Source organism: Lepisosteus oculatus, unplaced genomic scaffold, assembly GCF_040954835.1.
Source record: "Lepisosteus oculatus isolate fLepOcu1 unplaced genomic scaffold, fLepOcu1.hap2 HAP2_SCAFFOLD_83, whole genome shotgun sequence".
In the NCBI taxonomy this organism is placed as follows: Eukaryota; Metazoa; Chordata; class Actinopteri; order Semionotiformes; family Lepisosteidae; genus Lepisosteus; species Lepisosteus oculatus.
Genome location: NW_027168394.1, coordinates 202,265 through 227,500, shown reverse-complemented (window position 1 = coordinate 227,500; position 25,236 = coordinate 202,265). Strand labels below are relative to the sequence as shown.

At 42.5% G+C, this 25,236-nt stretch overlaps 7 non-coding genes across 7 annotated transcripts; 5 read left to right on the top strand and 2 right to left on the bottom strand.

The window, feature by feature from the left end:
* Nucleotides 1-965: 965 nt before the first annotated feature.
* Nucleotides 966-1,039, bottom strand: trnai-aau (transfer RNA isoleucine (anticodon AAU)). Its single transcript has one exon. It is a non-coding gene; the product is annotated as a tRNA-Ile (tRNA).
* Nucleotides 1,040-4,472: 3,433 nt separating this feature from the next.
* trnas-gcu (transfer RNA serine (anticodon GCU)) lies at nt 4,473-4,554 on the top strand. Its single transcript has one exon. It is a non-coding gene; the product is annotated as a tRNA-Ser (tRNA).
* Nucleotides 4,555-7,907: 3,353 nt separating this feature from the next.
* trnag-ucc (transfer RNA glycine (anticodon UCC)) lies at nt 7,908-7,979 on the top strand. Its single transcript has one exon. It is a non-coding gene; the product is annotated as a tRNA-Gly (tRNA).
* An 830-nt stretch (nt 7,980-8,809) lies between these two features.
* On the top strand, nt 8,810-8,883 carry trnai-aau (transfer RNA isoleucine (anticodon AAU)). The gene has a single exon. It is a non-coding gene; the product is annotated as a tRNA-Ile (tRNA).
* A 7,758-nt stretch (nt 8,884-16,641) lies between these two features.
* On the bottom strand, nt 16,642-16,713 carry trnag-ucc (transfer RNA glycine (anticodon UCC)). The gene has a single exon. It is a non-coding gene; the product is annotated as a tRNA-Gly (tRNA).
* A 2,246-nt stretch (nt 16,714-18,959) lies between these two features.
* On the top strand, nt 18,960-19,101 carry LOC138235853 (U4 spliceosomal RNA). Its single transcript, XR_011188388.1, has one exon. It is a non-coding gene; the product is annotated as a U4 spliceosomal RNA (small nuclear RNA).
* A 4,329-nt stretch (nt 19,102-23,430) lies between these two features.
* On the top strand, nt 23,431-23,501 carry trnag-gcc (transfer RNA glycine (anticodon GCC)). Its single transcript has one exon. It is a non-coding gene; the product is annotated as a tRNA-Gly (tRNA).
* The last annotated feature ends 1,735 nt before the right edge of the window (nt 23,502-25,236 follow it).

Below are 25,236 nucleotides of genomic sequence, written 5' to 3'. Positions count from 1 at the left end.
CTGTTGAGCATTTGAAAAGCCGCACCACGCCGCACTTGAAATAGCTCTTACATTAGTGGTAGATGCAGGAATCGCCTTTTTATTTACGCTCTTACCAACGCGATGGAAAGCAAAACAAAGCAAAGCAGAGCAAAACAACGAACAAACAAAAACCCTCACGTCCCGCACTTGCAAATAACACCGTTACGTGCCCAAGCGGTATTGTATGTCATCCTACCACTGCACCCCAGGGCGTACGGTATATGGGAACGAGCACACGCCACGAATCGTCTCGAATCACTCCCTACAGCTGTAAGGCACCTTGAAGCGTGCACCCCCAACATTCTTCTTTGCGCATCTGTGAAAGGTAAATTCTTGAACAAACTCTGAACCAGCTCTAAGGAAACTAATCAGATTAGACATTACTTTGACTCATCTTTTTACGCTCAGTGCTGGATTGCTCAAACTCCGGTTAGGGTTAGGGTTAGCATTCCCACGCTACTTAGACACTTTGTTACGCTCAGTGCTGGATTTTGGGAACTTCAGGACGGGTGGGAATTTTCTCCTATCTGTCAATTCTGTTTTGTTTTGGAGACTCTTGGCTGCCTATGTTGTACAGTGCAGCGTGAAGGAAACATTTTCCAAAACTGTGTCAGCTCAAAAGTTGTAAGAAAACCTCTCCAGCTGCTTTAACTCTCTTGATTTTTGTCATTTAACGTGACACTCGATGTATAACTGGAGCCTCACATATGCAAATGGTGAGGCTCCAGTTCGACACCACTTTACAGTATATGACAAAAGCATGGCAGACTGTGCCATGACCGGCAGATAACTTCTGCTTATTTTTACCATATTAAACATTGGAAATCCTCCCACTTGTATTTGTGACACTTGTATTTGTGACACGTGGTGAGATGGGTTGCATGACAACCCATCTCACCACGGAAAGGAACCTAACAGCTTTGGTAAGAGAGGAGAAAAGGACCTGGCCCGTACGGGGCTCGAACCCACGACCTTGGCGTTATTAGCACCACACTCTAACCGACTGAGCTAACCGGCCTCACGACAGTGGTCCTCTCTGTGCTGACACTGCTCATGATGTTTCCCGAGCCGAAACTGCGTTTTTCCAAGCAATTTGACAAAGCCCGCCCACTGAAAACTGCAGCAGATCGTGTAAAGACGTTCAACTTTGTAATTACTGCACGCACAGGAAGCAGAATAAATTCCTCTTTTCAAACTGTCAAAGGTTTGCTTTGCGAACGCTGCAGGACATCGCACAATCTCTTTTGAACAGGGACGAACGATTTCTTATGGGGCGCAGTAAGTACAGACGTTTAAAAAGCTCCACTCATGCCGACGATGCAGCATGAAGAAGCGCAACCTAACATTTGACAGACAAAGGCCGGGCGCCGCTACGAGCAAAATAGGCAGGCAGGACCGCACTAAGCGTCAGAGCCGCCGTGAGCGCTACGGGGAAGGCAAGGGCTCAGGCAGAGTCTATCATAAGACTGGACGAAGGGAGTCGACTGCAGCCCGCCTGGCCAGGCTTGAACAAGCCCTGCCTGAGAGATCAGGACAGGGTAAACCTTCCGCACCGAATGCCAGAAGTGTGAATGAGCTTAGGGGGACCACGCCCCTTCTCACTGGAGGAGGCGGGGATCCGTCCCAAGCCCCTCCCTCAGTCTATCTGATTGGGTGGGAGGGTTCCTGCCTGGAAGAAGGCTGTGACTCTGAGTTGGGCGCTGACCCCGCCCCTGAAGTCAAAGAAAAGGCAGGCTTCCAACAATTCTTAGGGAATCTCAGCCAGAAAGGCAAAGCAAGGCGTATTTATATCAAGGTTTCTCTTGAAAACGTCTTAGATAGAGAAGCACTGATTGACACTGGGGCTGAAATTAGTTTGATGTCAGGCGATCTACTCAGCGAGCTCAAACGAGTAGCGAAAGGAAAAGGCATCAGACTTAAGGTAGAACCTTGTAAAATAGATATTTCCAGCTATACCCAGGATCATGCCAGGATCACACACCGAGTGTGGGTGGCACTTAGGTTCGGGCCAATGAACGTGGTGCATCCTGTTTACATCTCTAGGTTAAAAACAGAGCCACTACTCATTGGCCAAGACCTGCTTGACAGGCTGGAGCCTCTGGTGGACTGCCAGCGTGGAAAATTGTGGGCTCAGGTCAAAAACCCTAAGCCTGTTGCACAGCAAAAAGGGGGATTCAGTGGTTATGCTGTGATCACACAGTGCCCACTGAACACTATAGCTGAGTTGGAGGTTCCTCCTGGTTCCTCTGGACGAGAATAAATGTCTCTTCTTGCTTTCCAAAACTACAGGGAAGTCCTGCCCAGGCCAGCACTCCCACGGTCTCCCAACTACAGGAGCAGTGCTCCGAGCAGCTGCTTGACCCGCCAGGTAAAGCACACCCCCTTTTCATCCCTGAAGAAGAGTGGATCTCCCTGTCCGGTAATGAATGGGAGTCCTTTCTGTGCACCCTGGTACCTCAGGGGGTCCAGGACTACCACCCCATGGTGGTGGGAGGGGGTCCAGGTGGCAGAAGTGCAGGTTGATGATGTAATTCTTAGCCTCAGCTCTGAGAAGTCCATAATCAGTGAAGGTCTGTTCGAGGACCTGTCGCGAAGCTGTCAGGTGACCCTGGTGACGCAGTCACAGGTTCTGTGGTGGGCACCCCCACCTCATAGGTCCATTTGGAGCAAAGGAAGCTGTGTAGCTTCCATCTCCATCGGAAAAAGGAAGTTTGCTCACTACTTCCAGGTAGCACCTCAGCTGACCCATTCGGTCTGCATTGGTGCAGACCTATTGGTTCGACTGGGCGCCCAGCTGGACACAGTAAACAGTGTGCTGTGGAAACGGGTAGACCCAGATGCCCACTCTCTAAGTGGTGACCCCGAGAACATTCGGTCAGGTCAGACGATTCCTCAGGCCTGCCAGGTAGTAAACAAATCGGACCTGATCGTTCCTGCGTCAACAGCAGGGTTTCCGGTACGCCTTGTCCTAAAGAAGGGACAGAGAATGGACGCTGAGATGGTTTTCTTCCAACCATCAGCTCAGTTTATCAGACTGAACCTAGCAGTCTGTTGTACCCCCAGACTGGAACGGAATGGCCGAGCCACCTGCCTGTTGGTGCAGAACATAGCAAAACAAGATGTCAAAATCCCTGCTCGCACTGACATGGGACTGGAATTGACAATAGTTTCTATGATTTCGAACTGGCCATCCCAGTACTGGGGCAGCTCCCTGGTCCCTTGGCTTCATAAAAGCGCCCCTGTAATAAAGAAATTAAATCCAAAATCAAGAGGGCAGTTGCCTACTGAAATACAAGAAGTCATCAATTTTAACCTAGCAACACATTAAAGGCTGCATCTATACAAGTACGATTCTAGAAATGCTCACCAGATTACGTTTTAAGAAGGAACTGCGCTTCAGGTTCTGCCGAGATCTTAACTCGGATGGCAGGATTCAGAGTCCGGAGTGTGGACTGATTGCGCACGGAGGGTCCATATACTGTGGATCCCTCAGTGATCTTCCGCGTGTTCAAACAGCCAGCGTGTGACTCCCCTGTCCCCGTGACCTCATTGCTCTGCTCTATCCTCTGTACAGCCGAGCCCGATTCACGGTAAAGTGAAAAAAATATGCCCTCAACTTGAGATTTACTCTGGAGCGAGGATAGATGTTACCTTTTTATCATTGAACAGGATGTATGTGATGTGGCGACTAGGTTCAATTTTGTATCCTCTTTAAAAGATTAAGGACTGGGGTGAGCGTGATTTACCACCCTTTCAGCTAAGAACCCGACGTGCGCACCGTTTAAGCTGCATAGACTCGGTCGTTTAACTCTTCTCCATTAGCAGGGTTAAGGTTAAAGAAAAAAAACATTGCTGACTTCTTTTTTTTTTGCCAGCTGCTAGCGCTGATTAGCAAGGTTTGTATTTCATGTTTTGCAAGTTGCATCCATTTTAAGAAAAACAAGTCGTGTTAAAGACAGGAAATGAATACTTGCATTTAATTAAGTCTAGCCGTAGGCGGTTATCCACTGGGATTCAGACCCAGGGCCTCCTGTTTACTAGACAGGCGCTTTAACCAACTAAGCCACAGCGCCCCGGGAGTGCTGTCCTTTTGCAGCCACTTGGACACACCACTCAGACACATCTGCATTCGGTGTGTGCTCCGCCTGCTCGCTGAGCAAGTTGCCACCTTTACATACAATAGCAACATCGACACCAAGAGAAAGGATGACAAATGGCTTTTATCTGGAACTTTTCATGTCCAAGGAGCTCAATGTGCTTTCTGTGTACAACAGGGCCACTGAACTCCACACTGGCCACTGAACCACAGCAGTGGCTTGCTGGCTTGACATCTCCCAGGGAAAATGTTGAAATCGCATGTGGAACAGGAAAATGACCCTCGAGTACGAGGGAAAAAAAAGAAAAAGATCATCTGGAGCGCGCCAACCCAGTTGGGACAGCCCAGTTTTGTTAACGAGGTGGCCGAGTGGTTAAGGCGATGGATTGCTAATCCATTGTGCTTTGCACGCATGGGTTCAAATCCCATCCTCGTTGGTTTCCATGTCTGTTTCCCTTCTGTTTTTGATCCCTATTGCTCAATGCACAGTGAATGCATTGCATACATGTGTCTGACAATGAGAAATGGGCCCCTGAGACAGTCATTTGCCTGTTTCACAAATGATCGTATTTTACTAGAGATTCTGTTTGGGATTCAGATGTGCATTCGGACAGCAATCCCTTTCAAGAAATGATACGTTCTGGATGAGGTCAAAGGTGCATCATTTGGACACTTTGTGGGCTTGAAATACAAAGAAAATCATGTTCTATGGTACAAGATAAATACAAAACTTAAGCTTTTATTATAATTAGATTTGTTTATAAAGCATAAGCAATCATTTATAACATTAATATATGTAAAAATAACATTTTAGCATCATACGTTTAGTATATTTAGTCCCTAATGCTGAAAGAAATGATCATAGAACATGACTTCTAACCTTACCTGCGGTGTTTTTGATCCCTATTGCTCAATGCACAGTGAAAGCATTGCATACATGTGTCTGACAATGAGAAATGGGCCCCTGAGACAGTCATTTGCCTGTTTCACAAATGATCGTATTTTACTAGAGATTCTGTTTGGGATTCAGATGTGCATTCGGACAGCAATCCCTTTCAAGAAATGATACGTTCTGGATGAGGTCAAAGGTGCTGGAACACTGTATTTAGGATGTGTTTGCAGTTATTCTGTGTTTCTAGCTTCAACCCAGTGATATATATATATATGCTCACTGATTTTTTGGTACATGCCCAGGGCAATAATCATTATGAGGATTTATTTCCATATGTGCTAGAGGTAGTGTTGTGAAATTCTTCAACACAGGATCGCAGGTTTAAACCTGCACTCTTACTCCTTAAATACCAACAAATGCAGATATGTAGCAATCATATTGTAGCTGACACTCATTTGCCTGTTTCACAAATGATCATATTTTACTAGAGATTCTGTTTGGGATACGGATGTGCATTCTGACAACAATCTCTTTCAAAAAATGATTTTACCTTATCGCAGCTTTGCCCCTCTTGCCTCTTTGGAAAATATCTCCATCTTGTGGTCGTTGTTGGTAATGTCTAGACAATATCTCCATCTTGTGGTCGTTGTTGGTAATGTCTAGACAATATCTCCATCATGTGGTCGTTGTTGGTAATGTCTTCTTATGCCCTTTTTTCATTTCAATTCTTTATAAGTTGATTCTAGAATCTCTACAATAGAGCTGAAAATATCAGTTTTGTAGCAGACAATATGACATTAGTTATAGTCCAATTAAGACTTTATTACCCTGTTTGTAACATAACAAATTAAAATTGATTAAAACTAAGTTTGGAACACCAGGGAACATAAAAAATGATTTTTAGGAAAACCATGAGGTTCTCTGTGTCCGATGCCTGCAAGGGGAGAAAGCTAGAATCCTTTGCTTTTTCAAAAGTTGAAAATAAACGTCATATAACAACAGCTTTCATTCCTAGGAGTGAAAAATAACCATTTTTGAAGACATATTAGTTTCTAAAACACTACAATAAAGTTAAAAACATCCGTTTTATATTACTTTTAGTATTTTTAGTGAAATTAGTCATTTATTGCACTATTTTTAATATAATCTCTAATTAAAAGTGAATAGAATTAAGTTTGGAGCAACAAGGAACACAAAAAAAAAAGATTTTAAGGAAAAAAATGATGTCTTCTGTGCCAGGTGCCTGCAAGGGGAGAAAGCTAGAATCCTACCCAGGCTCCTGGAGCTCTGTCCTGGCTAAAGGAGGGTGAATCCATCCCCTTCAAAGCTCCATGAAAAAATGATCATTTAAAATTTGAAAAAAAAAACATCATATAACAACAGTTTTCATTCATAGGAGTGAAAAACAACCATTTTTGAAGACATATTAGTTTCTAAAACACTACAATAAAGTTGAAAACATCCGTTTTATATTACATTAATTTTTGTGAAATTAGTCATTTATTGCACTATTTTTAATAAAATCTCTAATTAAAAGTGATTAAAATTAAGTTTGGAACAACAAGGAACACAAAAAAAAAGATTTTAAGGAAAAAAATATTGTCTTCTGTGCCAGGTGCCTGCAAGGGGAGAAAGCTAGAATCCTACCCAGGCTCCTGGAGCTCTGTCCTGGCTAAAGGAGGGTGAATCCATCACATTCAAAGCTCCATGAAAAAATGATATTTTTAAATTTGAAAAAAAAAAAAACATTATAGAACAACATCTCTTGGTCCACAGAGTGCAAAAATCCAACTTTGAAGAAAATCCATTGACTGATCCCCGAATCCTGAAGTTTCTTCGCATGATATCGGGCTTGCAACCACTTTCTGGAAAATGATGAAAAATGCCAAAAATGAAAAAAAAGTTATCAATTCTAGAGCCTAAGAGGAAAATAAGACAAATGTATATCTCCAAATAATTTTATGTGCTTCAGAAGAGCCCAGGAAAGTTTTTTGCATACATGAAACCACGCCCGTTTGCACGTAAGCAGACATGGTTGCACACACGACTGCATGAAAGCACGTGTGCATGCAAAATCATCCTGTTAAGCATTTGAAAAGCCGCACCACGGCGCACTTGAAATAGCTCTTACATTAGTGGTAGATGCAGGAATCGCCTTTTTATTTACGCTCTTACCAACGCGATGGAAAGCAAAACAAAGCAAAGCAGAGCAAAACAAAACGAACAAACGCAAAACCCTCACGTCCCGCACTTGCATATAACGCCGTTACGTGCCCAAGCGGTATTGTACGTCATCCTAGCACTGCACCCCGGGGCGTACGGTATATGGGAATGAGCACACGCCACGAATCGTCTGAAATCACTCCCTACAGCTGTAAGGCGCCTTGAAGCGTGCACCCCCAACATTCTTCTTTGCGCATCTGTGAAAGGTAAACTCTTGAGCAAACTCTGAACCAGCTCTAAGGAAACTAATCCGATTAGACGTTACTTTGACTCATCCTTTAACAGTTTTCAGTCTCTGTCTTTAAACACCTTGCTCAGTCACATTCAAGCCACAAGTACTCTTCTCGGATGTTGCACAAACAAATCCTAATGTCTTGAAAGCATTGCAGCATGTTTGTGTCCCACTTCCCGTGGCTGCAGGACGACTGACACGAACGGACAAACAATCTGTGGCGTTTAGCGTGACATAGTCTTGCAGGCATCGTGCTGTCTTACTGCAATACTATACCACTTGAGGAAACAGTCCATCTGGCCATGAAACTCATTTGAACGTCTAGCTACAGCAACTAACAATAACATGATTTATTCAGGATGTGTGGAATCAGCACGTCCCGGAGACAGCTTCTGAAATCGTGAGCATTCTCTGGTGGTGTCCTGGAGGGCTCCCCCGGGCATGTGTTGGTGGTATAGTGGTGAGCATAGCTACCTTCCAAGCAGTTGACCCGGGTTCGATTCCCGGCCAACGCAGTGGCAAGTGTTTTCAAATGCTGTCACAAGCCTTGGATTGTGACTAGCAAAGCGAAGCCTTTTGAAAGAGCTAAAGCACTGCAAAACGGAATTGAAGGAGAATCTTACAGGGGATTCTGAGCGGTGTCTAAATAAATAAATTCACAGCGTCCGCGGATGGCATTTTGCAGCTGGAAGTAGATGTCGACGCTTTTTGCACACAGCACCAAAAAAGCGTCTTTTTTGAAGGTACAGGCATTGAGCATTGGTGGTTCATTGTTAGAACTCTCGCCTGCCACGCAGGAGGCTTGGTTTCGATTCCTGGCCAATGCAGTGGCTTTTGCAGCGAACGGCTCCATCACTTGCATCCCAACTTTTGCAACTCGCAACTGAAAACCCACTGAAGCTAAGCAGGTGTGAGCCAGGTCAGTACCTGGATGAGGGTGAGCTACAGGGAAAAACAAAGCTTCCAGCTGGAAGTGGTGTTAATGGGGCCAGCGGGGAGGCGCTCACCCTGAGGTCTGTGCGGGTCCATATCTCCCAATATAGTGACGGAGAAGCTGTGTTGTAAAAGGGCGCTGTCTTTTGGATGAGATGTAAAACCGAGGTCATAGTGCTCTGTGGTCATTAAAAATGACCACCAAAACCTTTGACAAAAGTTCTTGGTAATTGATGGTCTTCAATAATGTTTCTCCTTTAGGTACATTTAAAATCAGCTGAATAATGCTGTGAAACCATGAAACTGCATGAGAAAGCCCGTACACTGAATTACACGGCTTTCTATTCAAAGGAGGACAAAAGAAATTCCCTGAGTTCGATTTTTTGCAGCACAGAGAGGGGCACTGTCACGAGGCCGGTTAGCTCAGTTGGTTAGAGCGTGGTGCTAATAACGCCAAGGTCGCGGGTTCGAGCCCCGTATGGGCCATGTCCTTTTCTCCTCTCTTACCAAAGCTGTTAGGTTCCTTTCCGTGGTGAGATGGGTTGTCCTGCAACGCTGCCACACAGTGCCGACAGACAAGAGTGTTGCGGGAGAAGAGAAAAGTGTTTGAAGATTTAAGAGTGTCTTAGGTGGAGCCAAAATCAAGTGTCACAAATGCAAGTGGGAAGATTTCCAATGTTTAATATGGTCAAAATAAGCGGAAGTTACCAGCTGGTCCGGCACAGTCTGCCATGTTTTTGTCATATACTGTAAAGTGGTGTCGAACTGGAGCCTCACCATTTGCATATGTGAGGCTCCAGTTATACATCGATTGTCACATTAAATGACAAAAATGAAGAGAGGTAAAGCAGCTGGAGAGGTTTTCTTACAACTTTTGAGCTGACACAGTTTTGGAAAATGTTTCCTTCACGCTGCACTGTACAATATAGGCAGCCAAGAGTCTCCAAAACAAAACAGAATTGACAGATAGGAGAAAATTCCCACTCGTCCTGAAGTTCCCAAAATCCAGCACTGAGTGTAAACAAAGTGTCTAAGTAGCGTGGGAATGTTAAACCTAACCCTAGCTGGAGTTTGAGCAATCCAGCACTGAGAGTAAAAAGATGAGTCAAAGTAACGTCTAATCAGTTTAGTTTCCTTAGAGCTGGTTCAGAGTTTGCTCAAGAGTTTACCTTTCACAGATGCGCAAAGAAGAATGTTGGGGGTGCACGCTTCAAGGCGCCTTACAGCTGTAGGGAGTGATTCGAGACGATTCGTGGCGTGTGCTCGTTCCCATATACCTTACGCCCCGGGGTGCAGTGCTAGGATGACTACAATACCGCTTGGGCACGTAACGGCGTTATATGCAAGTGCGGGACGTGAGGGTTTTCGATTGTTCGTTTTGTTTTGCTCTGCTTTGCTTTGTTTTGCTTTCCATCGCGTTGGTAAGAGCGTAAACCATGTCTGCTTATGTGCAAACGGGCGTGGTTTCATGTATGCAAAAAACTTTCCTGGGCTCTTCTGAAGCACATAAAATTATTTGGAGATATACATTTGTCTTGTTTTCCTCTTAGGCTCTAGAAATGAAAACTTTTTTTTAGGATTCTAGCTTTCTCCCCTTGCAGGCATCGGGCACAGAGGACCTCATGGTTTTCCTAAAAATCTTTTTTTTTTGTGTTCCTTGTTGTTCCAAACTTAATTTTAATCACTTTTAATTAGATATTTTATTAAAAATAGTGCAAAAAATGACTAATTTCACTAAAAATAATGTAATATAAAACTGATGTTTTTAACTTTATTGTAGTGTTTTAGAAACTACTATGTCTTCACAAATGGTTATTTTTCACTCCTAGGAATGAAAGCTGTTGTTATATGATGTTTATTTTCAAATTTTGAAAAAATCAAAGGATTCTAGCTTTCTCCCCTTGCAGGCATTGGACACAGAGAACCTCATGGTTTTCCTAAAAATCATTTGTTATGTTCCCTGGTGTTCCAAACTTAGTTTTAATCAATTTTAATTTGTTATTATGTTAAAAACAGGGTAATAAGTTTCTAATTGGACTATAAATAATGTCATATTGTCTGCTATAAAACTGATGTTTTCATCTCCATTGTAGAGATTCTAGAATCAACTAATAGAGAATTAAAATAAAAAAGGGCATAAGAAGACATTACCAAAAACGACCACAAGATGGAGATGTTGTCTAGACATTACCAATAACGACCACAAGATGGAGATATTGTCCAAAGAGGCAAGAAGGGCAAAGCCGCGATAAGGAGATTGCTGTCAGAATGCACATCCGTATCCCAAACAGAATCTCTAGTAAAATATGATCATTTGTGAAACAGGCAAATGAGTGTCAGCTACAATATGATTGCTACATATCTGCATTTGTTGGTTTTTAAGGAGTAAGAGTGCAGGCGGTTTAAACCTGCGATCCAGTGTGTTGAAGTATTTCACAACACTACCCCTAGCACATCAGGAAATAAATCCTCATAATGATTATTGCCCTGGGCATGTACCAAAAAATCAGTGAGCATATACATATATCGCTGTGTTGAAGCTAGAGACACAGAATAAGTGCAAACACATCCTAAATACAGTGTTCCTGCACCTTGACCTCATCCAGAATGTATCGTTTTTTGAAAGCGATTGCTGTCAGAATGCACAACTGAATCCCAAACAGAATCTCTAGTCAAATATGATCATTTATGAAACAGGCAAATGAGTCTCTCAGGTGCCCATTGCTCATTTTCAGACACATTTATGCAATACTTTCACCATGCGTTGAGCAATAGGGATTAAAGATACCAGAGGTAAGGTTTAAAAGTAATTCTGAGGTGCAACACATCAGCAAAACAGCTAGGCATCTGAAATGTGGGGTTTGAGAGCCCTTCAGGGAACACCGTACCCTAAAGGTACCAGAAGTCCACTAGTATAAGCATTAAGTCACTGTCAGCCCTGTTGCAATGTGATTGCTACATATCTTCATTTCTTTGGTTTTTAAGGAGTAAGAGTGCAGGGGGTCTAAATCTGCGATCCAGTGTGTTGAAGTATTTCACAACACTACCTGTAGCCCGTCTGGAAATAAATCCTCATTCTGATTATTGACCTGGGCATGTACCAATAAATCACTGAGTATATATATATATCACTGTGTTGAAGCTAGAGACCTGTATGTAATAATATGATGCTAAAATGTTATTTTCACATGTAAGAAAACCGGCTCAGGGATGCCAAATATGTAATGTTGCCATAGCAAAATTAAATGTAGTGGCTCTCTGAAGGCACCAGTTCTGTAGGGTTTGGGCATTTACTGAGACAATTATTAATTGTAGCAGTAAATCACAAAGTTGATTCTTTTGATGGCTTTAGAATCCAACCATGTGACATAACTCAAACAACGCGCACACACAGGTACTAATACACGAGGATACATTTATTAATACATAAAATATGCATGTAAACCTAACAGATCTTATCGAGAGGGTTATCAGAATACAAAAGATATATATTCAGTCAGTTACGAAGTGTTACACATATCAAGAGGACATACGTTCAGTATATCATTCATTAAGACCGTTTCGTTAATGAACTTGGTTATAACTTCTACATTAGATACTCAAACAAGTACATAACTCTTAGGAATTAAATTGATATCAACTGGTTGGGATAACAATTGAATTCTTGAGCTCCAATGCATTGAAGTTGAATACTCATCCAATCTTTGGGGATTCAGATCTTCCTGCGGGCACAAAGAAACAGTTGCAGGCTGTTGCTGTCCAATCCGCGCTCTCTGGCTCCGTGCCAGGCTGTGCTGTGCGGCTTGCGACGGTGCGCTGCTGATGCTCACTGTGGGCTTTAACTAGCAAAGTTTGTGCACAGGAGAAAAGATGACTGTGGGTCCCAGCAAGTCAGGAAGAGGACCGGTTCGTTTCTGATGAAGAGCTAGTTCTGAATAGTGATTCAGCTGTCCACAGTTCCGACCTGTTCACGAGGCCTGCTGCTGGTGCTAACCTCGGGTGGATCCTCTGGTTATTCTCTGGCAACCTCCGCTCTAGACTCTTAGAACAAAGGAAAGTTCTGGCACTCGGACACACTGGCCGTTCCGTGGTTGTCCGGGCTGAGTCTCAGGATGGTCAGGAGGCGCGCTGCGAGAATGTCCTGCCCTTGGGAGCCTTCTGCTCCTGGGCCGCCCTGCCCTGGAATTCTCCTTTGAATTCCCTTTAGAATTGTTCACAGAATCCTCTGAATCCTCCCTTCTGAATCTTACTGAATCTCACAGGCTCTCTGTGTTGCCTGTTTTTACCTGGAGGAACTTCAGCTCATTGATTGGCTGAAAGTTCCATGGGCATCAGAGTCCCACGTGGGTTACTCGACCCTACCAGTCCCTGATTGATTGATCAAGGTGAGATATGAGTCACTTAGTCCTGACACTTAGTAATGCAGTCCAGATGTCCAACTGGCACTCCCTAGACAGAAAGGCGCCAATGGATGACCATTGATCATGATAGCCAGGCTTAGCTAAGTGCATCCCCCTTTGGGAGCTGTCCTAGGACCTTAAATCACCCTGCATGAATAGTCTCTCTGTGGCTGCACCACAGAGATGAACAGAGAAATGGGGCCTCATTTGGGAAGGCTCAGAACACTTAATTCTGCCTTATTAATAAGCCTCGCCGCTACACACATATATTAATATAATAAATGATTGCTTATGCTTTATAAACAAATCTAATTAAAATAAAAGCTTAAGTTTTGTATTTATCTTGTACCATAGAACATGATTTTCTTTGTATTTCAATCCCACAAAGTGTCCAAATGACGCACTACATGATATAAGGAAGATTATCACATGCATATCGGTATTATCTTTCTTACGAAAATGCATTCCTTTCATTACCTTTTACTTTTTAAAATGAACTCAAATTGTGTATAATGTAATAATTTAAGTAGAATAGATTCTAATAATATAATGATCCAGTGTGTTGCACTACTTCACTGCTTCACTGCTCTATGCCGTCTGGAAATAAATCCTCAGACTGCTTACTGCCCTGGGCATGTACCAATGAATTACAGGAGCACATCTATTTCTCACTGCGTTGAAGCAGGAGACACACAGTCTCTGCAAACACATCCTAAATACAGTGTTCCAGCACCTTTGACCTCATCCAGAACATATCATTTCTTGAAAGGGATTGCTGTCCGAATGCACATCTGAATCCCAAACAGAATCTCTAGTAAAATACGATCATTTGTGAAACAGGCAAATGACTGTCTCAGGGGCCCATTCCTCATTGTCAGACATATGTATGCAATGCTTTCACCGTGCATTGAGCAATAGGGATTAAAAACACAGCAGGTAAGGTTAGATGTCATGTTCTATGATCATTTCTTTCAGCATTAGGGACTAAATATACTAAACGTATGATACTAAAATGTTATTTTCACATATATTAATGTAATAAATGATTGTTTATGCTTTATAAATAAATCTAATTAAAATAAAAGCTTAAGTTTTGTATTTATCTTGTCCCATAGAACATGATTTTCTTTGTATTTCAAGCCCACAAAGTGTCCTTTGATCTCTATTCTGTGGTAATCCACGATGACCCCGTTCTTCAGGTGATTCATCATGTCCTCCCTCGCCTGTTGAGAGGCCACCTGATCTCTTCTGCCGTGGCGTGCTTCATACACGCCCTCTTGAAGTGAGCAGGAAGCTGATCAAAAGTATTCAGGCACATCTTGCACACCAGGGGAATCCTCACGGGTTTCCTTTGAAAATAAATAATACCATCTGTGTATAGAAACAAGCTAAGACTGATTTCTTAAATTATCCTTAAAATTCTCTCTCATAGTTTGAGCATAATGATTTTATTGCATTTATATAAGAATTGCTCATTGCTCCTAAATAAATAATGGTCTCAGTCACAGACTTTCCAATAGAAGCCATTGTGGAGTTCAGCAACTGCAGGTCCTAGAAGTGGGGAAGGAATTTTAAAAGAGAAATTGAATTACAATACAGAAGGAATGGCTGAGGGTTCACTGAAATGTATAAATATACAAATTCCAAAGACTGAGTCCATATAGAAACAACTACTTTTCATTTTCAGTATAAGAAAAAAAAACTATCTTCCAAAGCATCATAAAATTGTCCCTTCTTCCAGACCCTACTTCTCTCTTTTAGTAGTACAGCAGACCTTTCCAGGTGAGCAGATCACAGAGTCCGAAATGAGCTTCCTCCATCAAGCAAAGTACCTGAACATGACTCTGTCTTCATAAAAGCGCCCCTGTAATAAAGAAATTAAATCCAAAATCAAGAGGGCAGTTGCCTACTGAAATACAAGAAGTCATCAATTTTAACCTAGCAACACATTAAAGGCTGCATATATACAAGTGCGATTCTAGAAATGCTCACCAGATTACGTTTTAAGAAGGAACTGCGCCTCAGGTTCCGCCGAGATCTTAACTCGGATGGCAGGATTCAGAGTCCGGAGTGTGGACTGATGGCGAGCGGAGGGTCCACATACTGTGGATCCCTCAGTGATCTTCCGCGTATTCAAACCGCCAGCGTGTGACTCCCCTGTCCCTGTGACCTCATTGCTCTGCTCTCTCCTCTGTGCAGCCGAGCCCGACTCACGGTAAAGTGAAAAAAAAGATGCCCTCAACGTGAGATTTACTCTGGAGCGAGGATAGATGTTACCTTTTTATCATTTAACAGGATGTATGTGATGTGGCGACTAGGTTCAATTTTGTATCCTCTTTAAAAGATTAAGGACTGGGGTGAGCGTGATTTACCACCCTTTCAGCTAAGAACCCGACTTGCGCACCGTTTAAGCTGCATAGACTCGGTCGTTTAACTCTTCTCCGTTAGCAGGGTTAAGGTTAAAGAAAAAAAAAATAGCTGACTCCTTTTTTTTGCCAGCCGCTAGCGCTGATTAGCAAGGCTTGTATTTCATGTTTTGCAAGTTGCATCCATTTTAAGAAAAACAAGTCGCGTTAAAGACAGGAAATGAATACTTGCCTTTAATTAAGTCTAGCCGTAGGCGGGGATCTCCTGTTTACTAGACAGGCGCTTTAACCAACTAAGCCACGGCGCCCCAGGAGTGTTGTCCTTTTGCAGCCACTTGGACACACCACTCAGACACATCTGCATTCGGTGTGTGCTCCGCCTGCTCGCTGAGCAAGTTGCCACCTTTACATACAATAGCAACATCGACACCAAGAGAAAGGATGACAAATGGCTTTTATCTGGAACTTTTCATGTCCAAGGAGCTCAATGTGCTTTCTGTGTACAACAGGGCCACTGAACTCCACACTGGCCACTGAACCACAGCAGTGGCTTGCTGGCTTGACATCTCCCAAGGAAAATGTTGAAATCACATGTGGAACAGGAAAATGACCCTCGAGTACGTGGGGAAAAAAAAAAAAAGATCATCTGGAGCGCGCCAACCCATGTCCGGACAGCCCAGTTTCGTCGACAAGGTGGCTGAGTGGTTAAGGTGATGGACTGCTAATCCATTGTGCTCTGCAGGCATGGGTTCGAATCCCATTCTCATCGCTCTCCATGTTTGACACGTGTGCCTGTTCGACATTGGCCCTCCTGTTGTTTGCTCCGGTGCTAGAGCCGTACATTTTCTAGCAGTGGCTGAACATGGTATAGTAGGCCAACGTCGGTATCGAGCAGTGACAGTAACAGTACTTACTGCGCCCCATAAGAAATCGTTTGTCCCTGTTCAAAAGAGATTGTGCGATGTCCTGCGGCGTTCGTAAAGCAAACCTTTGACAGTTTGAAAAGAGGAATTTATTCTGCTTCCTGTGCGTGCAGTAGTTACAAAGTTGAACGTCTTTACACGATCTGCTGCAGTTTTCAGTGGGCGGGCTTTGTCAGATGGCTTGAAAAAACGCACTGTGTTTCGGCTCGGGAAACATCATGAGCAGTGTCCTGCATGTTTTCTGTGTATAGCTGTCTTTTAACACATACAGAATTCATTCGAAATCATTGATTTCTCCAATTAACAAGGGTCCCTTTTTGAACCTGCGAGAAGCATTCTTTCAATGTAACAGATTTACTCCGGGGAAAGCCAGCATGACATTGAGAGTAGCTCAAGCTTTCAGCACCCGTATCGGACTGCGTGTATGCAGACACCGCTCAGAACCCTGTAAGATTCTCCCTCAATTCCGTTTTTCAGTGCTTTAGCTCTTTCAAAAGGCTTCGCTTTGCTAGTCACAATCCAAGGCTCATGACAGCATTTGAAAACATTCGCCACTGCGTTGGCCGGGAATCGAACGCGGGTCAACTGCTTGGAAGGCAGCTATGCTCACCACTATACCACCAACGCACACCCACAGGAAGCCTGCAGGACACCACCAGAGAATGCTTTTTTTAATTTTTTTTTTATTAAACATACAATTTACAAATACAAATACAACAAGAGGATCAGAGTCATGTACAAGAGAAAAGAAACGCAGCAGAAAAAAGCATTTAACTACCAGAGGTAATTAAGTAATTATGTGATCAAATTGTATATTTTACACGTATCATATTTTCCTTGCTTTAATATTTCTCAATTATTTATAAACTTTAGTTTCAACATGCATGCGTTTCCTGTAAAAAATAAAACTCAGCACACAGTTTTTCTTTTAACAACATTTCGAGTACCTCTGGCATTCATGAAAAAGACATACACAAAAGCAAATAACTAACTCTAAGACTGTCTAAACTATTGAGTTTTTCAAAGAACCAGAACTATAACAGTCCTTAACACTTAACTACACCATTCCAAACTAACACTAAAGAAACACTAGTATATACTGGTATAACAAATATAACCAAACATAATCATTAACTGAGCAGTCACTGGGAGCAAATCTCCTTCCCGTCCACAAAGGCCCTCGCTCCCACAAAGTAGGCTCTCCTCCCCTCTCTTCTGGCAGCTTCAACCTGGGGCCACAGCTGGTTCCTGGTACTCCTGTCCGCGGCAGACAGGTCCTCTGCAAACCTCAGTTTGTTCCCATTCAAATACTCATTCCCCCTCGCCGCTCGCCACAGCATGTCCCTCGCCGTCCTCTTGGTGAACTGTATTATAATCGATCTGGGGCGCACTTGCCCAGACATGTTCGCTCTCCCGAGCCTGTGAAAAAAGTCAATGGCCGATATTACGTCCTCCTGGTCCGGCAGGGTCCTTTTACAGATACCCTTCACTGTTGCAACAAGGTCCTTATCACGTTCCTCTTTAACTCCAAATAATTTTAAATTCCATCATCGACGGTATCTATCTACATCGTTCACTTTCAATTCAAGTTCTTTAATATGCTTTTCTTGTTTGGTATTTACTTGTTTAAGAACTTTTACTTCACTCTTTAAGTCTTCAACCTCTTTAAACACACAGTCCATGGACTTTTTAAGACTTTCGATTGCGACTGTATTAGATCAAATCATTTCCTTCAGCTCACCCATGCTCTGTGCCATCATGTTGAAGATGTTGGTCTGGAGCTCCTCCAGCGTCAGGTCGCCCCTTTCCCTCTTGGCTGCCGGGGTTTTCACAGGTGTGCTGGGCAGGGACTCCGGCTCTTCCTCTGGCAGCTGAGTCTCACTTGGGCTGCGAACGCTCGCGTACGAGCGCATCTCCAGCACTCTTTCCACGTCCCCTCCAGCTGCTTCACTTTTCCCTTTAGTTGCCATCAATTTTCTTGTAGTGCTATACATATACGATTGAGGTTTCTTAGACTTCTCCTTCGAAGACCCAGCACTCTCTTTTCTTTTCCCAGTGTTACTCATATCGAAATTCTTAAACCTAAAAAAAATCGTTTTTTTTTCTTTCAATTATAACTGAAGTTTAAACAAGTAGTGTTTAGTCCTTATTTTTCTGTAGTCAAAAAAAGCAAAAATTAACATTCAGGTCATGAAAAACTCAAAAAAAATCCTCAAACACTAAACTTTACCTCCCACCTGAGTGTCATCTTGAACGCCCCTACCACCAGAGAATGCTCACGATTTCGGAAGCTGTCTCCGGGACGTGCTGATTCCACACATCCTGAATAAATCATGATATTGTTAGTTGCTGTAGCTAGACGTTCAAATGAGTTTCATGGCCAGATGGACTGTTTCCTCCAGCGGTATAGTATTGCAGTGAGACAGCACGATGCCTGCAAGACTATGTCACGCTAAACGCCACAGATTGTGTTTGTCCGTTCATGTCAGTCATCCTGCAGCCACGGGAAGTGGGACACAAACATGCTGCAATGCTTTCAAGACGTTAGGATTTGTTTGTGCAACATCCGAGAAGAGTACTTGTGGCTTGAATGTAAACTGTACGTGCCCGCCCCCTTTCCTCTGTAGTGCATGAGTTCCTCCCGGCATGCCCTTCGTCATTGTTCTGTCATCTTGTATTTAAAGGGTTGTATTTCTGCTGCTGAAAAGAATCAACGGGTTTCTTTGTTCCCAACGGAGCCCTTGTCTGTCATGAAATTCTTCAAAACCTCAAGCTAGAAGAAGACGACAAATATGAAGCGTTACAGCAACGACATGCCATGAGACGATCGATAACGATTTCCATAGGATCCCCGCGGTTGCCTGGCAACCGTCAGCTTTGCGCAGTGGCAGTATCGTAGCCTGTGAGGTTTAGCCGAGGCGGGATTATTGCTAGTTGAAAACTTTTCCCAATACCCCGCTTCCGCCGGTTTGCAATACAATCGGCGAAAGCAATTTTTGACAGTCTCGTTAGAGACTGAGCAAGGTGTTTAAAGACAGATTTGGTCATGGTGACATCATGGTAGAAAGAAGCGAGCTTGTTCCCAGTGGGCATTGATTCGTCGAATATACGTATATTTACGGTGAAATTACGGCTATACGTATATATACGTCGCCTCGAAGTATAATCAACGTCGAATTGCAACCGTAAAATTGACGACATTAACAAACGCATATATAACGTCGAAAACACATCTAACACAGTGCCTGAGGCTTTTTACTGTATGTATCGTGTGTGCCGCAACTAGGAGTATACGGCACTCTGCACAGTGTACGAAGTAAATTATTTTCGCAGCAATTAATTTACACGTGTATAATAAATATAGTAAATATAATAAATTAATTACTGCGAAAATAATTTACTTCGTACACTGTGCAGAGTGCCGTATACTCCTAGTTGCGGCACACACGATACATACAGTAAAAAGCCTCAGGCACTGTGTTAGATGTTTTTTCGACGTTATATATGCGTTTATTCATGTCGTCGATTTTACGGTTGCAATTCGACGTTGATTATACGTCGAGGCGACGTATATATACATATAGCCGTAATTTCGCCGTAAATATACGTATATTCGACGAATCAATGCCCACAGCTTGGCATACAAGGGTTTTGCTGAGGGGGTCTTGCCACCTGCCTGAAAAAAAACAGTAAAATGTTTGAGTGCCTATAGAGTTTCTATTTTTATTTTCTTGACAAAAGTCCCCCATCAGTGCGCGGTGCCCGAGGAAAAATCTGTAGGGGGGTGTCTGAAATTCTGAGGGGGGAGTGATATTTCGGTTGAAACGGAGCTGTACGGTGCAGCTACCCAAATGAAATCTTGCAGCTATGCCATTGATTAGTGCTTCATGATAGAAGATAACGACTAGCAATCTGGTATTTGCGATGAAGTTCAGTTTCACATTTTTCGTCACTCTCAAGGTTTGTATTGCCTGGAGCGAAAAGTACCATAAGCGTTCATTTTTGCAGCTACATGGACGTTCTGAATCGTTAAGAAAAAAATGTTGTAAAACCAACAGAAAGCACAGACTGCTATAACTAGTCCTAGTTATATAACGATTTTAAGTATAATGATAAACTACTGCAAGGAATCGGTCCACCTGAGCAAACAGGATCGTAATGTTGACACTCAATAATATGCGCAGTTCCTGGACGGATAGCCCTTCTGCCCATCAAACAGACTGAGTGACTGTTCGTGTCATTTAGTGTTGTCTGACCATTGACAAAGTACAACTATTTTTTTAGGGTGCAAATTAAGTTAGGTAAAACTTTTTGCCCAAAACTGAAGGGGCGACATTCCCCCCTCCCCCCGTGATGCCAGGCCTGTCCCCATCCTATTCCATAATGTCATTATATATAATACCATACAACAGTGACCGATCCTTAATATTTGCATGCGTTAAAATTGCACATCAGCTCATAGCAGCGATGTATTATCAATGTTAAATTTCAACCATAATATCGACAACATTAATAAACGCATACGTTGAGAAAATATCGAACCCAGCATATTTTCCGGTTATATACCACAATGCATTGCTAGTATTCGTTGGTCACCATTTTGGACACGTTTTTCAAACGTAGAAGTATATCCGAAAATATCTCAGCAATCCTCTTTTGACGAGTAAGTATGAACAATAATAATACTATCTGAATACATACAGATCTTTCTTAATATTATTTTGATTAAAATAGTATGTGAATAAGCAAAAAAATGGCACATAAAATAGTGTGAATGGGGAAGATGACACAAAATCGTTTTGCCGTTTCTCTTATTCTTATTCTATGTTGTACTTTCAAACTTTGGGTACTCATTAATTAGGACAGACTTTATTGCTCAACTTCTATGATGCAAGCCAAATTTTATACATTTATTTCAGCTTTGAGCTTAGTAAACCGTTCATTTTTTAGATTATACTAAAGAAGATATTAATCATCATTTATTTGGGAAGTAATATTATATAATTTTCTCCTAGCTGCGGTGCTGAAGTCCCACCCTACATCAACAGAAAAAGAAATAAAGGAGCACGCAATGTGTTACTTGAAGAATGCATATGCAAGGCAGGGGGCCAAGAGATCTGGACTCTGAAAATAATAGGTTTTTGGTTCTAACTGTTAGGACAATTAGACAGGGTTTGCAAATAGTGGACAAAAATCGTCTTAACTTCCATTGTAATATTTTATATTTTATGTAATATTTTTTTCTTGGAAATATAGAAGTTGTACATTTTAAAATGTATATTTGAATCAAAATGTGGTTTTGAGTTAGTGTGTTAATGTAATTAGTTTTGTGTTTGTCATTACTATACTGTATATTGCCATGTTACCAGAATTTGTAGCTGAAGTTTAAGACTAGTTGTGTTTTTTATGATTATTGCCCATATGTTGATTGTTGATTGATTGTATACAATGTATAATTTGAAATACATATGTTTCAGGTGTGAATGTGTATTTTCAGAATACATTTCTAAACCTAATCATTGGCTTGTTTTACTTGTTTCTACACCTATAAAATCTATCTTTGATGTATAATAGACCTCTACCCATATACGTATAATAGACCTCTAATGTTATCCGTATAATAGACCTCTAACCATATACGTATAATAGACCTCTAAAGTTATACGTATAATAGACCTCTAACCATATACGTATAATAGACCTCTAAAGTTATCCGGAACTCCAACCATATATGTATAATAGTCCTCTAAATGTATCCGTATAATAGAACTCCAACCATTTATGTATAATGAACGTCTAAATATAGACGTATAATTGACGTTTTACTTTAGACGTATATTAGAATTTCATTCTAGACGAATTGTAGACCACATTTAGACGTATAAGATATGCGTTTAATAGACGTATATTATACGTCTTTTGCCCAATGGGTTACGTCTCAACAGAAACGCTCTTTAGCTCTTTCAGCGTTATGCAGAGACCATCGTCTGTCGAGATCACTTTTGAGTCAGCGCGAAACGCCGTGTGCTGTCAGTTTGATTTCATATTGCTCGTAGCGGCGCCCGGCTTTTGTCTGTCAAACGTTAGGTTGCGCTTCTTCATGCTGCATCGTCGGCATGAGTGGAGCTTTATAAACGTCTGTACTTACTGCGCCCCATAAGAAATCGTTTGTCCCCGTTCAAAAGAGATTGTGCGATGTCCTGCAGCAAACCTTTGACAGTTTGAAAAGAGGAATTTATTCTGCTTCCTGTGCGTGCAGTAGTTACAAAGTTGAACGCCTTTACACGATCTGCTGCAGTTTTCAGTGGGCGGGCTTTGTCAAATGGCTTGGAAAAACGCACTGTGTTTCGGCTCGGGAAACATCATGAGCAGTGTCCTGCATGTTTTCTGTGTATAGCTGTCTTTTAACGCATACAGAATTCATTCGAAATCATTGATTTCTCCAATTAACAAGGGTCCCTTAAAGGATGAGTCAAAGTAACGTCTAATCGGATTAGTTTCCTTAGAGCTGGTTCAGAGTTTCCTCAAGAGTTTACCTTTCACAGATGCGCAAAGAAGAATGTTGGGGGTGCACGCTTCAAGGCGCCTTACAGCTGTAGGGAGTGATTCGAGACGATTCGTGGCGTGTGCTCGTTCCCATATACCGTACGACCCGGGGTGCAGTGCTAGGATGACTACAATACCGCTTGGGCACGTAACGGCGTTATATGCAAGTGCGGGACGTGAGGGTTTTCGTTTGTTCGTTTTGTTTTGCTCTGCTTTGCTTTGTTTTGCTTTCCATCGCGTTGGTAAGAGCGTAAATAAAAAGGCGATTCCTGTGTCTACCACTAATGTAAGAGCTATTTCAAGTGCGACGTGGTGCGGCTTTTCAAATGCTTGTGGGCATTTCTCTGTTGTTGATTCTTTTTTTGTGTGTAACAAAGTGGCATTTTCATGTCCGGACGGGGAGACTTTATCATTCCGACATGAAGCCACCCTTAAGTCCTCTGAGGCGTGTCTGTCTGCAAGGCTTGTATTTTGGAAATGTTTTTTTGAAACGGAGAACGACTTTGAAATAGGCTTCCGCCGGCGCCTCGCGATCCAGGTAAGATTGTAGCAAGAACGCAGCGGCAGTGGGACTTGCTGTAGTCGTGGCTGAGTGGTTAAGGCGATGGACTAGAAATCCATTGGGGTCTCCCCGCACAGGTTCCAATCCTGCCGACTACGTTGTCCGCCTTCAGTCGGTGTGTTTCGGCACAAGCAAAGAAGCGCGCCTCTTTGCTGTTCCTGGTGGTTTTAAAACGCCCAATCGCTTGTACCCGCTGCCTTGGAAATAAGTTCTTCAGCGTCCGCAAATGGCATTTTGCATTGGTGGTTCAGTGGTAGAATTCTCGCCTGCCACGCGGGAGGCTCGGGTTCGATTCCCGGCCAATGCAGTGGCTTTTGCAGCGAGCGGCTCCATCACTTGCATCCCCTTGCAACTCGCAACTGAAAACCCACTGAAGCTAAGCAGGTGTGAGCCAGGTCAGTACCTGGATGAGGATGAGCTACAGGGAAAAACAAAGCTTCCAGCTGGAAGCGGTGTTAATGGTGCCGGCGGGGGGGCGCTCACCCTGAGGTCTGTGCGGGTCCCAATGCCCCAGTATAGTGACGGAGATGCTGTGTTGTAAAAGGGCGCTGTCTTTTGGATGAGATGTAAAACCGAGGTCACAGCGCTCTGTGGTCATTCAAAATGACCACCAAAACCTTTGACAAAAGCTCTTGGTAATTGATGGTCTTCAATAATGCTTCTCCTTTAGGTACATTTTAAATCAGCTGAAAAATGCTGTGAAATGGGGGGGCACTTCAGGCCAGTGTAGGATTTGGGTTACAAGAACCATGAAACTGCACGAGAAAGCCCGTACACTGAATTACACGGCTTTCTATTCAAAGGAGGACAAAAGAAATTCCCTGAGTTTGATTTTTTGCAGCACAGAGAGGAGCACTGTCGTGAGGCCGGTTAGCTCAGTTGGTTAGAGCGTGGTGCTAATAACGCCAAGTTCGCGGGTTTGAGCCCTGTACGGGCCAGGTCTAGGTCCAGGTCCAGGTCCCTGTTTGTGAAACAGGCAAATGACTGTCTCAGGGGCCCATTCCTCATTCTCAAGACACATGTATGCAGTATGTACACCGTGCATTGAGCAATAGGGACTGAATACACCACAGGTAAGATTAGAAGTCATTCTGAGGTGCCACATGTGAGGGATACAGCTAGGCATCCGAAATGTAGGGTTTGAGACCCTTCAGGAGTACTGCATCCTTTGAGACAGACCCGTGCATGTTAAACAAATGATCATTTCTTTCGGCATTAGGGACTAAATATACTAAACATATGATGCTAAAATGTTATTTTCACATATATTAATGTAATAAATGATTGCTTATGCTTTATAAACAAATCTAATTAAAATAAAAGCTTAAGTTTTGTATTTATCTTGTACCATAGAACATGATTTTCTTTGTATTTCAAGCCCACAAAGTGTCCAAATGACGCACTACATGATATAAGGAAGATTATCACATGCATATCGGTATTATCTTTCTTATGAAAATGCATTCCTTTCATTACCTTTTACTTTTTAAAATGAACTCAAATTGAGTATAATGTAATAATTTAAGTAGAATAGATTCTAATAATATAATGATCCAGTGTTTTGCACTACTTCACTGCTTCACTGCTCTATGCCATCTGGAAATAAATCCTCAGACTGCTTACTGCCCTGGGCATGTACCAATAAATTAAAGGAGCACATCTGTTTATCACTGCGTTGAAGCAGGAGACACACAGTCTCTGCAAACACATCCTAGATACAGTGTTCCAGCACCTTTGACCTCATCCAGAACGTATCATTTCTTGAAAGGGATTGCTGTCCGAATGCACATCTGAATCCCAAACAGAATCTCTAGTAAAATACGATCATTTGTGAAACAGGCAAATGACTGTCTCAGGGGCCTATTCCTCATTGTCAGACACATGTATGGAATGCTTTCACCGTGCATTGAGCAATAGGGATTAAAAACACCACAGGTAAGGTTAGATGTCATGTTCTATGATCATTTCTTTCAGCATTAGGGACTAAATATACTAAACGTATGATGCTAAAATGTTATTTTCACATATATTAATGTAATAAA